Source organism: Taudactylus pleione, unplaced genomic scaffold (genome assembly GCF_031769625.1).
Source record: "Taudactylus pleione unplaced genomic scaffold, aTauple2 ptg000967l, whole genome shotgun sequence".
Taxonomy (NCBI): Eukaryota; Metazoa; Chordata; class Amphibia; order Anura; family Myobatrachidae; genus Taudactylus; species Taudactylus pleione.
The window spans coordinates 5,790,001-5,800,000 of record NW_028285368.1 but is presented as its reverse complement, the minus strand read 5'-3'; the positions used below and the strand labels follow the sequence as shown (position 1 = coordinate 5,800,000).

The 10,000-nt window shown below is 37.4% G+C and overlaps 2 non-coding genes and 33 pseudogenes across 2 annotated transcripts; all 35 read right to left on the bottom strand.

The window, feature by feature from the left end:
- Positions 1 to 33: 33 nt before the first annotated feature.
- Positions 34 to 152, bottom strand: LOC148456354 (5S ribosomal RNA; annotated as a pseudogene).
- A 116-nt stretch (positions 153 to 268) lies between these two features.
- Positions 269 to 387, bottom strand: LOC148456353 (5S ribosomal RNA; annotated as a pseudogene).
- Positions 388 to 503: 116 nt separating this feature from the next.
- On the bottom strand, positions 504 to 622 carry LOC148456352 (5S ribosomal RNA; annotated as a pseudogene).
- A 116-nt stretch (positions 623 to 738) lies between these two features.
- LOC148456351 (5S ribosomal RNA) lies at positions 739 to 857 on the bottom strand (annotated as a pseudogene).
- A 116-nt stretch (positions 858 to 973) lies between these two features.
- On the bottom strand, positions 974 to 1,092 carry LOC148456350 (5S ribosomal RNA; annotated as a pseudogene).
- Positions 1,093 to 1,208: 116 nt separating this feature from the next.
- On the bottom strand, positions 1,209 to 1,327 carry LOC148456349 (5S ribosomal RNA; annotated as a pseudogene).
- Positions 1,328 to 1,443: 116 nt separating this feature from the next.
- Positions 1,444 to 1,562, bottom strand: LOC148456348 (5S ribosomal RNA; annotated as a pseudogene).
- Positions 1,563 to 1,678: 116 nt separating this feature from the next.
- Positions 1,679 to 1,797, bottom strand: LOC148456347 (5S ribosomal RNA; annotated as a pseudogene).
- A 351-nt stretch (positions 1,798 to 2,148) lies between these two features.
- On the bottom strand, positions 2,149 to 2,267 carry LOC148456346 (5S ribosomal RNA). The gene has a single exon (XR_015873354.1). It is a non-coding gene; the product is annotated as a 5S ribosomal RNA (ribosomal RNA).
- A 116-nt stretch (positions 2,268 to 2,383) lies between these two features.
- Positions 2,384 to 2,501, bottom strand: LOC148456345 (5S ribosomal RNA; annotated as a pseudogene).
- Positions 2,502 to 2,617: 116 nt separating this feature from the next.
- Positions 2,618 to 2,736, bottom strand: LOC148456344 (5S ribosomal RNA; annotated as a pseudogene).
- A 337-nt stretch (positions 2,737 to 3,073) lies between these two features.
- LOC148456343 (5S ribosomal RNA) lies at positions 3,074 to 3,192 on the bottom strand (annotated as a pseudogene).
- Positions 3,193 to 3,308: 116 nt separating this feature from the next.
- LOC148456342 (5S ribosomal RNA) lies at positions 3,309 to 3,427 on the bottom strand (annotated as a pseudogene).
- Positions 3,428 to 3,543: 116 nt separating this feature from the next.
- Positions 3,544 to 3,662, bottom strand: LOC148456341 (5S ribosomal RNA). Its single transcript, XR_015873839.1, has one exon. It is a non-coding gene; the product is annotated as a 5S ribosomal RNA (ribosomal RNA).
- A 116-nt stretch (positions 3,663 to 3,778) lies between these two features.
- LOC148456340 (5S ribosomal RNA) lies at positions 3,779 to 3,897 on the bottom strand (annotated as a pseudogene).
- A 586-nt stretch (positions 3,898 to 4,483) lies between these two features.
- Positions 4,484 to 4,602, bottom strand: LOC148456339 (5S ribosomal RNA; annotated as a pseudogene).
- A 116-nt stretch (positions 4,603 to 4,718) lies between these two features.
- On the bottom strand, positions 4,719 to 4,837 carry LOC148456338 (5S ribosomal RNA; annotated as a pseudogene).
- Positions 4,838 to 5,188: 351 nt separating this feature from the next.
- Positions 5,189 to 5,307, bottom strand: LOC148456337 (5S ribosomal RNA; annotated as a pseudogene).
- A 116-nt stretch (positions 5,308 to 5,423) lies between these two features.
- Positions 5,424 to 5,542, bottom strand: LOC148456336 (5S ribosomal RNA; annotated as a pseudogene).
- Positions 5,543 to 5,657: 115 nt separating this feature from the next.
- On the bottom strand, positions 5,658 to 5,776 carry LOC148456335 (5S ribosomal RNA; annotated as a pseudogene).
- A 351-nt stretch (positions 5,777 to 6,127) lies between these two features.
- LOC148456334 (5S ribosomal RNA) lies at positions 6,128 to 6,246 on the bottom strand (annotated as a pseudogene).
- A 116-nt stretch (positions 6,247 to 6,362) lies between these two features.
- On the bottom strand, positions 6,363 to 6,481 carry LOC148456333 (5S ribosomal RNA; annotated as a pseudogene).
- A 116-nt stretch (positions 6,482 to 6,597) lies between these two features.
- LOC148456332 (5S ribosomal RNA) lies at positions 6,598 to 6,716 on the bottom strand (annotated as a pseudogene).
- A 116-nt stretch (positions 6,717 to 6,832) lies between these two features.
- Positions 6,833 to 6,951, bottom strand: LOC148456331 (5S ribosomal RNA; annotated as a pseudogene).
- Positions 6,952 to 7,067: 116 nt separating this feature from the next.
- LOC148456330 (5S ribosomal RNA) lies at positions 7,068 to 7,186 on the bottom strand (annotated as a pseudogene).
- Positions 7,187 to 7,302: 116 nt separating this feature from the next.
- LOC148456329 (5S ribosomal RNA) lies at positions 7,303 to 7,421 on the bottom strand (annotated as a pseudogene).
- Positions 7,422 to 7,537: 116 nt separating this feature from the next.
- Positions 7,538 to 7,656, bottom strand: LOC148456328 (5S ribosomal RNA; annotated as a pseudogene).
- Positions 7,657 to 8,007: 351 nt separating this feature from the next.
- Positions 8,008 to 8,126, bottom strand: LOC148456327 (5S ribosomal RNA; annotated as a pseudogene).
- Positions 8,127 to 8,242: 116 nt separating this feature from the next.
- Positions 8,243 to 8,361, bottom strand: LOC148456326 (5S ribosomal RNA; annotated as a pseudogene).
- Positions 8,362 to 8,477: 116 nt separating this feature from the next.
- Positions 8,478 to 8,596, bottom strand: LOC148456325 (5S ribosomal RNA; annotated as a pseudogene).
- A 116-nt stretch (positions 8,597 to 8,712) lies between these two features.
- LOC148456324 (5S ribosomal RNA) lies at positions 8,713 to 8,831 on the bottom strand (annotated as a pseudogene).
- Positions 8,832 to 9,181: 350 nt separating this feature from the next.
- LOC148456323 (5S ribosomal RNA) lies at positions 9,182 to 9,300 on the bottom strand (annotated as a pseudogene).
- A 115-nt stretch (positions 9,301 to 9,415) lies between these two features.
- Positions 9,416 to 9,533, bottom strand: LOC148456322 (5S ribosomal RNA; annotated as a pseudogene).
- A 116-nt stretch (positions 9,534 to 9,649) lies between these two features.
- LOC148456321 (5S ribosomal RNA) lies at positions 9,650 to 9,768 on the bottom strand (annotated as a pseudogene).
- A 116-nt stretch (positions 9,769 to 9,884) lies between these two features.
- Positions 9,885 to 10,000, bottom strand: part of LOC148456320 (5S ribosomal RNA) — a 119-nt pseudogene continuing 3 nt past the window's right edge.

The following is a 10,000-nucleotide window of genomic DNA, read 5'->3' as shown; positions in this document are numbered from 1 at the left end:
GTAATAGAAAAGAATGTTATGTCAGTATAAAATTACCTACAGCACCTGGTATTCCCAGGTGGTTTCCCATCCAAGTACTAACCAGGCCCAACACTGCATAGCTTCCAAGATCAGACGACATTGGCCATATCCAGTGTGGTTTGGCTGTAGTTTCTCTAAAATCTTAACTTTAGACCTCTTTTACTTCTTAACTCAAGTAAATTCATTGATAAGTTGAAAAAATGTAATGTAAAATGTAATAGAAAAGAATGTTATTGCTATATAAAATTACCTACAGCACCTGGTATTCCCAGGTGGTCTCCCGTCCCAGTACTAACCAGGCCCAACACTGCATAGCTTCCAAGATCAGGCGAGATTGGGCATGTCTAGTGTGGTTTGGCTGTAGAAGCTCAAAAACATTAACTGTAGCCCTCTATTACTTCTTAACTCAAGTAAATTCATTGATAAGTTGAAAAAATTAAATGTAAAATGTAATAGAAAAGAATGTTATGGCAGTATAAAATTACCTACAGCACCTGGTATTCCCAGGTGGTTTCCCATCCATGTACTAACCAGGCCCAACACTGCATAGCTTCCAAGATCAGACGAGATTGGGCATGTCCAGTGTGGTTTTGCTGTAGGTGCCCAAAAACGTTAACTTTAGACCTCTTTTACTTCTTAACTCAAGTAAATTCATTGATAAGTTGAAAAAATTAAATGTAAAATGTAATAGAAAAGAATGTTTTGGCTGTATAAAATTACCTACAGCACCTGGTATTTCCAGGTGGTCTCCCATCCAAGTACAAACCAGGCCCGACACTGCATAGCTTCCAAGACCAGATGAGATTGGGCATGTCCAGTGTGGTTTGGCTGTAGGTGCTCAAAAACATTAACTTTAGAACTCTTTTACTTCTTAACTCAAGTAAATTCATTGATAAGTGGAAAAAATTTAATGTAAAATGTAATAGAAAAGAAGGTTATGGCTGTATAAAATTACCTACAGCACCTGGTATTCCCAGGTGGTCTCCCATCCAAGTACTAACCAGGCCCAACACTGCATAGTTTCCAAGATCAGACGAGATTGGGCATGTCCAGTGTGGATTGGCTGTAGGTGCTCAAATACATTAACTTTAGACCTCTTTTACTTCTTTACTCAAGAAAATTCATTGATAAGTTGAAAAAATTAAATGTAAAATGTAATAGAAAAGAATGTTATGGCTGCATAAAAATACCTACAGCACCTGGTATTCCCAGGTGGTCTCCCAACCAAGTACTAACCAGGCCCAACACTGCATAGCTTCCAAGATCAGATGAGATTGGGCATGTCCAGTGTGGTTAGACTGTAGGTGCTCAAAAGCATTAAATTTAGACGTCTTTTACTTCTTAACTCATGTAAATTCATTGATAAGTTGAAAAAATGAAATGTAAAATGTAATAGAAAAGAATGTTATGGCAGTATAAAATTACCTACAGCACCTGGTATTCCCAGGTGGTCTCCCATCCAAGTACTAACCAGACCCAACACTGCATAGCTTCCAAGATCAGACGAGATTGGGCATGTCCAGTGTGGTTTGACTGTAGGTGCTCAAATAAATTAACTTTAGACCTCTTTTACTTCTTTACTCAAGTAAATTCATTGATAAGTTGAAAAAATTAAATGTAAAATGTAATAGAAAAGAATGTTATGGCTGCATAAAAATACCTACAGCACCTGGTATTCCCAGGCGGTCTCCCAACCAAGTACTACCCAAGCCCAACACTGCATAGCTTCCAAGATCAGATGAGATTGGGCATGTCCAGAGTGGTTTGGCTGTAGGTGCTCAAAAGCATTAAATTTAGACGTCTATTACTTCTTAACTCATGTAAATTCATTGATAAGTTGAAAAAATTTAATGTAAAATGTAATTGAAAAGAATGTTATGGCAGTATAAAATTACCTACAGCACCTGGTGTTCCCAGGTGGACTCCCATCCACATAATAACCATGCCCAACACTGCACAGCTTCCAAGATCAGACGACATTGGCCATGTCCAGTGTGGTTTGGCTGTAGGTGCTCAAAAACATTAACTTTAGACCTCTTTTACTTCTTAACTCAAGTAAATTCATTGATAAGTTGAAAAAATTAAATGTAAAATGTAATAGAAAAGAATGTTATCGCAGTATAAAATTACCTACAGCACCTGGTATTCCCAGGTGGTCTCCCATCCAAGTACTAACCAGACCCAACACTGCATAACTTCCAAGATCAGATGAGATTGGGCATGTCCAGTGTGGTTTGGCTGTAGGTGCTCAAAAACATTAACTTTAGACCTCTTTTACTTCTTAACTCAAGTAAATTCATTGATAAGTTGAAAAAATGAAATGTAAAATGTAATAGAAAAGAATGTTATGGCAGTATAAAATTACCTACAGCTCCTGGTATTCCCAGGTGGTCTCCCATCCAAGTACTAACAGGCCCAACACTGCATAGCTTCCAAGATCAGACGACATTGGGCATGTTCAGTGTGGTTTGGCTGTAGGTGCTCAGAAACATTAACTTTAGACCTCTATTACTTCTTAACTCAAGTAAATTCATTGATAAGTTGAAAAAATTAAATGTAAAATGTAATAGAAAAGAATGTTATGGCTGTATAAAATTACCTACAGCACCTGGTATTCCCAGGTGGTCTCCCATCTAAGTACAAACCAGGCCCAACACTGCATAGCTTCCAAGACCAGATGAGATTGGGCATGTGCAGTGTGGTTTGGCTGTAGGTGCTCAAAAGCATTAAATTTAGACCTCTATTACTTCTTAACTCAAGTAAATTCATTGATAAGTTGAAAAAATTAAATGTAAAATGTAATAGAAAAGAATTTTATGGCAGTATAAAAGTACCTACAGCACCTGGTATTCCCAGGTTGTCTCCCATCCAAGTACTAAAAATGCCCAACACTGCATAGCTTCCAAGATCAGATGACATTGGCCATGTCCAGTATGGTTGGCTGCAGGTGCTCAAAAATATTAACTTTAGACCTCTTTTACTAAATTCATTGATAAGTTGAAAAAATTAAATGTAAAATGTAATAGAAAAGAATGTTATGGCAGTATAAAATTACCTACAGCACCTGGTATTCCCAGATGGTTTCCCATCCAAGTACTAACCAGGCCCAACACTGCATAGCTTCCAAGATCAGACGACATTGGCCATGTCCAGTGTGATTTGGCTGTAGTTTCTCAAAAATCTTAACTTTAGACCTCTTTTACTTCTTAACTCAAGTAAATTCATTGATAAGTTGAAAAAATTAAATGTAAAATGTAATAGAAAAGAATGTTATGGCAGTATAAAATTACCTACAGCACCTGGTATTCCCAGGTGGTCTCCCGTCCCAGTACTAACCAGGCCCAACAATGCATAGCTTCCAAGATCAGACGGGATTGGGCATGTCCAGTGTGGTATGGCTGTAGGAGCTCAAAAACATTAACTTTAGACCTCTATTACTTCTTAACTCAAGTAAATTCATTGATAAGTTGAAAAAATTAAATGTAAAATGTAATAGAAAAGAATGTTATGGCAGTATAAAATTACCTACAGCACCTGGTATTCCCAGGTGGTTTCCCATCCAAGTACTAACCAGGCCCAACACTGCATAGCTTCCAAGATCAGACGAGATTGGGCATGTCCAGTGTGGTTTGGCTGTAGGTGCCCAAAAACATTAACTTTAGACCTCTTTTACTTCTTAACTCAAGTAAATTCATTGATAAGTTGAAAAAATTAAATGTAAAATGTAATAGAAAAGAATGTTTTGGCTGTATAAAATTACTTACAGCACCTGGTATTTCCGGGTGGTCTCCCATCCAAGTACAAACCAGGCCCAACACTGCATAGCTTCCAAGACCAGACAAGATTGGGCATGTCCAGTGTGGTTTGGTTGTAGGTGCTCAAAATATTTAACTTTAGACCTCTATTACTTCTTAACTCAAGTAAATTCATTGATAAGTTGAAAAAATTAAAAGTAAAATGTAATAGAAAAGAATATTATGGCAGTATAAAAGTACCTACAGCACCTGGTATTCCCAGGATGTCTCCCATCCACGTACTAACCATGCCCAACACTGCATAGCTTCCAAGATAAGATGACATTGGCCATGTCCTGTATGGTTTGGCTGTAGGTGCTCAAAAATATTAACTTTAGACCTCTTTTACTTATTAACTCAAGTAAATTCATTGACAAGTTGAAAAAATTAAATGTAAAATGTAATAGAAAAGAATGTTATGGCAGTATAAAATTACCTACAGCACCTAGTATTTCCAGGTGGTTTCCCATCCAAGTACTATCCATGCCCAACACTGCATAGCTTCCAAGATCAGACGACATTGGCCATGTCCAGTGTGGTTTGGCTGTAGGTGCTCAAAAATATTAACTTTAGACCTCTTTTACTTCTTAACTCAAGTAAATTCATTGATAAGTTGAAAAAATTAAATGTAAAATGTAATAGAAAAGAATGTTATGGCAGTATAAAATTACCTACTGCACCTGGTTTTCCCAGGTGGTTTCCCATCCAAGTACTGACAAGGCCCAACACTGCATAGCTACCAAGATCAGACGAGATTGGGCATGTCCTGTGTGGTTTGGCTGTAGGTGCTCAAAAACTTTAACTTAAGACCTCTATTACTTCTTAACTCAAGTAAATTCATTGATAAGTTGAAAAAATGTAATCTAAAATGTAATAGAAAAGAATGTTTTGGCTGTATAAAATTGCCTACAGCACCTGGTATTCCCAGGTGGTCTCCCATCCAAGTACTAACCAGGCCCAACAATGCTTAGCTTCCAAGATCAGACGAGATTGGGCATGTCCAGTGTGGTTTAGCTGTAGGTGCTCAAAATACTTAACTTTAGACCTCTATTACTGCTTAACTCAAGTAAATTCATTGATAAGTTGAAAAAATTAAAATTAAAATGTAATAGAAAAGAATGTTATGGCAGTATAAAAGTACCTACAGCACCTGGTATTCCCAGGATGTCTCCCATCCACGTACTAACCATGCCCAACACTGCATAGCTTCCAAGATAAGATGACATTGGCCATGTCCTGTATGGTTTGGCTGTAGGTGCTCAAAAATATTAACTTTAGACCTCTTTTACTTATTAACTCAAGTAAATTCATTGACAAGTTGAAAAAATTAAATGTAAAATGTAATAGAAAAGAATGTTATGGCAGTATAAAATTACCTACAGCACCTAGTATTCCCAGGTGGTTTCCCATCCAAGTACTGACCAGACCCAACACTGCATAGCTACCAAGATCAGACGAGATTGGGCATGTCCAGTGTGGTTTGGCTGTAGGTGCTCAAAAACTTTAACTTAAGACCTCTATTACTTCTTAACTCAAGTAAATTCATTGATAAGTTGAAAAAATTAAATGTAAAATGTAATAGAAAAGAATGTTATGGCAGTATAAAATTACCTACTGCACCTGGTATTCCCAGGTGGTCTCCCATCCAAATACTAACCAGGCCCAACACTGCATAACTTCCAAGATCAGACGAGATTGGGCATGTCCAGTGTGGTTTGGCTGTAGGTACGAAAAAACATTAACTTTAGACCTCTTTTACTTCTTAACTCATGTAAATTCAATGATAAGTTGAAAAATTAAATGTAAAATGTAATAGAAAAGAATGTTATGGCAGTATAAAATTACCTACAGCTCCTGGTATTCCCAGGTGGTCTCCCATCCAAGTACTAACCAGGCCCAACACTGCATAGCTTCCAAGATCAGACGAGATTGGGCATGTCCAGTGTGGTTTGGCTGTAGGTGCTCAAAAGCATTAAATTTAGACCTCTATTACTTCTTTACTCAAGTAAATTCATTGATAAGTTGAAAAAATTAAATGTAAAATGTAATAGAAAAGAATGTTATGGCAGTATAAAACTACCTACAGCACCTGGTATTCCCAGGTTGTCTCCCATCCAAGAACTAACCATGCCCAACACTGCATTGCTTCCAAGATCAGATGACATTGGCCATGTCCAGTATGGTTTGGTTGCAGGTGCTCAAAAATATTAACTTTAGACCTCTTTTACTTCTTATCTCAAGTAAATTCATTGATAAGTTGAAAAAATGTAATGTAAAATGTAATAGAAAAGAATGTTATTGCTATATAAAATTACCTACAGCACCTGGTATTCCCAGGTGGTCTCCTGTCCCAGTACTAACCAGGCCCAACACTGCATAGCTTCCAAGATCAGGCGAGATTGGGCATGTCCAGTGTGGTTTGGCTGTAGGAGCTCAAAAACATTAACTTTAGCCCTCTATTACTTCTTAACTCAAGTAAATTCATTGATAAGTTGAAAAAATTAAATGTAAAATGTAATAGAAAACAATGTTATGGCAGTATAAAATTACCTACAGCACCTGGTATTCCCAGGTGGTTTCCCATCCAAGTACTAACCAGGCCCAACACTGCATAGCTTCCAAGATCAGACGAGATTGGGCATGTCCAGTGTGGTTTTGCTGTAGGTGCCCAAAAATGTTAACTTTAGACCTCTTTTACTTCTCAACTCAAGTAAATTCATTGATAAGTTGAAAAAATTAAATGTAAAATGTAATAGAAAAGAATGTTTTGGCTGTATAAAATTACCTACAGCACCTGGTATTTCCAGGTGGTCTCCCATCCAAGTACAAACCAGGCCCGACACTGCATAGCTTCCAAGACCAGATGAGATTGGGCATGTCCAGTGTGGTTTGGCTGTAGGTGCTCAAAAACATTAACTTTAGAACTCTTTTACTTCTTAACTCAAGTAAATTCTTTGATAAGTGGAAAAAATTTAATGTAAAATGTAATAGAAAAGAAGGTTATGGCTGTATAAAATTACCTACAGCACCTGGTATTCCCAGGTGGTCTCGAATCCAAGTACTAACCAGGCCCAACACTGCATAGTTTCCAAGATCAGACGAGATTGGGCATGTCCAGTGTGGATTGGCTGTAGGTGCTCAAATACATTAACTTTAGACCTCTTTTACTTCTTTACTCAAGAAAATTCATTGATAAGTTGAAAAAATTAAATGTAAAATGTAATAGAAAAGAATGTTATGGCTGCATAAAAATACCTACAGCACCTGGTATTCCCAGGTGGTCTCCCAACCAAGTACTAACCAGGCCCAACACTGCATAGCTTCCAAGATCAGACGAGATTGGGCATGTCCAGTGTGGTTAGAGTGTAGGTGCTCAAAAGCATTAAATTTAGACGTCTATTACTTCTTAACTCATGTAAATTCATTGATAAGTTGAAAAAATGAAATGTAAAATGTAATAGAAAAGAATGTTATGGCAGTATAAAATTACCTACAGCACCTGGTATTCCCAGGTGGTCTCCCATCCAAGTACTAACCAGACCCAACACTGCATAGCTTCCAAGATCAGACGAGATTGGGCATGTCCAGTGTGGTTTGACTGTAGGTGCTCAAATAAATTAACTTTAGACCTCTTTTACTTCTTTACTCAAGTAAATTCATTGATAAGTTGAAAAAATTAAATGTAAAATGTAATAGAAAAGAATGTTATGGCTGCATAAAAATACCTACAGCACCTGGTATTCCCAGGCGGTCTCCCAACCAAGTACTACCCAAGCCCAACACTGCATAGCTTCCAAGATCAGATGAGATTGGGCATGTCCAGTGTGGTTTGGCTGTAGGTGCTCAAAAGCATTAAATTTAGACGTCTATTACTTCTTAACTCATGTAAATTCATTGATAAGTTGAAAAAATTAAATGTAAAATGTAATTGAAAAGAATGTTATGGCAGTATAAAATTACCTACAGCACCTGGTATTCCCAGGTGGACTCCCATCCACATAATAACCATGCCGAACACTGCATAGTTTCCAAGATCAGACGACATTGGCCATGTCCAGTGTGGTTTGGCTGTAGGTGCTCAAAAACATTAACTTTAGACCTCTTTTACTTCTTAACTCAAGTATATTCATTGATAAGTTGAAAAAATTAAATGTAAAATGTAATAGAAAAGAATGTTATCGCAGTATAAAATTACCTACAGCACCTGGTATTCCCAGGTGGCCTCCCATCCAAGTACTAACCAGACCCAACACTGCATAACTTCCAAGATCAGACGAGATTGGGCATGTCCAGTGTGTTTTGGCTGTAGGTGCTCAAAAACATTAACTTTAGAACTCTTTTACTTCTTAACTCAAGTAAATTCATTGATAAGTGGAAAAAATTTAATGTAAAATGTAATAGAAAAGAAGGTTATGGCTGTATAAAATTACCTACAGCACCTGGTATTCCCAGGTGGTCTCCCATCCAAGTACTAACCAGGCCCAACACTGCATAGTTTCCAAGATCAGACAAGATTGGGCATGTCCAGTGTGGATTGGCTGTAGGTGCTCAAATACATTAACTTTAGACCTCTTTTACTTCTTTACTCAAGAAAATTCATTGATAAGTTGAAAAAATTAAATGTAAAATGTAATAGAAAAGAATGTTATGGCAGTATAAAATTACCTACAGCACCTGGTATTCCCAGGTGGTCTCCCATCCAAGTACTAATCAGACCCAACACTGCATAGCTTCCAAGATCAGACGATATTGGGCATGTCCAGTGTGGTTTGACTGTAGGTGCTCAAATAAATAAACTTTAGACCTCTTTTACTTCTTTACTCAAGTAAATTCATTGATAAGTTGAAAAAATTAAATGTAAAATGTAATAGAAAAGAATGTTATGGCTGCATAAAAATACCTACAGCACCTGGTATTCCCAGGCGGTCTCCCAACCAAGTACTACCCAAGCCCAACACTGCATAGCTTCCAAGATCAGATGAGATTGGGCATGTCCAGTGTGGTTTGGCTGTAGGTGCTCAAAAGCATTAAATTTAGACGTCTATTACTTCTTAACTCATGTAAATTCATTGATAAGTTGAAAAAATTTAATGTAAAATGTAATTGAAAAGAATGTTATGGCAGTATAAAATTACCTACAGCACCTGGTATTCCCAGGTGGACTCCCATCCACATAATAACCATGCCCAACACTGCACAGCTTCCAAGATCAGACGACATTGGCCATGTCCAGTGTGGTTTGGCTGTAGGTGCTCAGAACATTAACTTTAGACCTCTTTTACTTCTTAACTCAAGTAAATTCATTGATAAGTTGAAAAAATTAAATGTAAAATGTAATAGAAAAGAATGTTATCGCAGTATAAAATTACCTACAGCACCTGGTATTCCCAGGTGGTCTCCCATCCAAGTACTAACCTGACCCAACACTGCATAACTTCCAAGATCAGACGAGATTGGACATGTCCAGTGTGGTTTGGCTGTAGGTGCGCAAAAACATTAACTTTAGACCTCTTTTACTTCTTAACTCATGTAAATTCAATGATAAGTTGAAAAATGAAATGTAAAATGTAATAGAAAAGAATGTTATGGCAGTATAAAATTACCTACAGCTCCTGGTATTCCCAGGTGGTCTCCCATCCAAGTACTAACAGGCCCAACACTGCATAGCTTCCAAGATCAGACGACATTGGGCATGTCCAGTGTGGTTTGGCTGTAGGTGCTCAGAAACATTAACTTTAGACCTCTATTACTTCTTAACTCAAGTAAATTTATTGATAAGTTGAAAAAATTAAATGTAAAATGTAATAGAAAAGAATGTTATGGCAGTATAAAATTACCTACAGTACCTGGTATTCCCAGGTGGTCTCCCATCCAAGTACTAACCAGGCCCAACACTGTATAGCTTCCAAGATAGGACTAGATTGGGCATGTCCAGTGTGGTTTGGCTGTAGGTGCTCAAAAAAATTAACTTTAGGCCTCTTTTCCTTATTAACTCAAGTAAATTCATTGATAAGTTGAAAAAATTAAATGTAAAATGTAATAGAAAAGAATGTTTTGGCTGTATAAAATTACCTACAGCACCTGGTATTTCCAGGTGGTCTCCCATCTAAGTACAAACCAGGCCCAACACTGCATAGCTTCCAAGACCAGACGAGATTGGGCATGTGCAGTGTGGTTTGGCTGTA